This window comes from Parus major, unplaced genomic scaffold (genome assembly GCF_001522545.3).
Source record: "Parus major isolate Abel unplaced genomic scaffold, Parus_major1.1 Scaffold258, whole genome shotgun sequence".
NCBI lineage: Eukaryota > Metazoa > Chordata > Aves > Passeriformes > Paridae > Parus > Parus major.
This window is the reverse complement of record NW_015379266.1, coordinates 340,742-341,163: the sequence shown is the minus strand read 5'-3', so window position 1 is coordinate 341,163 and position 422 is coordinate 340,742. Positions and strand designations below refer to the sequence as shown.

The 422-nt window shown below is 61.8% G+C and overlaps 1 protein-coding gene across 1 annotated transcript in view; it reads right to left on the bottom strand.

Annotated features, from left to right (window-relative positions):
* Positions 1-422, bottom strand: part of FECH (ferrochelatase) — a 16,346-nt gene that overhangs the window by 1,137 nt on the left and 14,787 nt on the right. The window lies entirely within an intron of this gene.

Below are 422 nucleotides of genomic sequence, written 5' to 3'. Positions count from 1 at the left end.
CCTGCCCTGAGCAGGGTTTAGAGGTGTTTTATCCTCCCCTGGCTCCTGCAGCCCCTCACCCTGCCCTGAGCAGGGTTTAGAGGTGTTTTATCCTCTTTGCTCTGTCCCTGCTGCGGGCCACACTGATGCTCCAGCCACCCCCTTTAGGGATGGCTTTGCTCTGCTGGTCTCTGGAGCCCCCCACGTCCCCCTGGGACCCCTTCACATCCCCCAGGACCCCTTCTCATCCCCCTGGTGCCGGGCCGTGCTGATTTAAAGCCAAAGCTCTCCGTGCCCTGCGCTGTGCGTGGAGCCGTGGCTGGGGGAGCTCTGTGAGTGCTGTCAGCACCGAGTGTCAGCACAGCTGTCCCAGGGATGTGCTGTCCTTAGCACCAGGACATCCCTCACTCACTCAGCTGTCCCAGGGATGTGCTGTCCTTAGC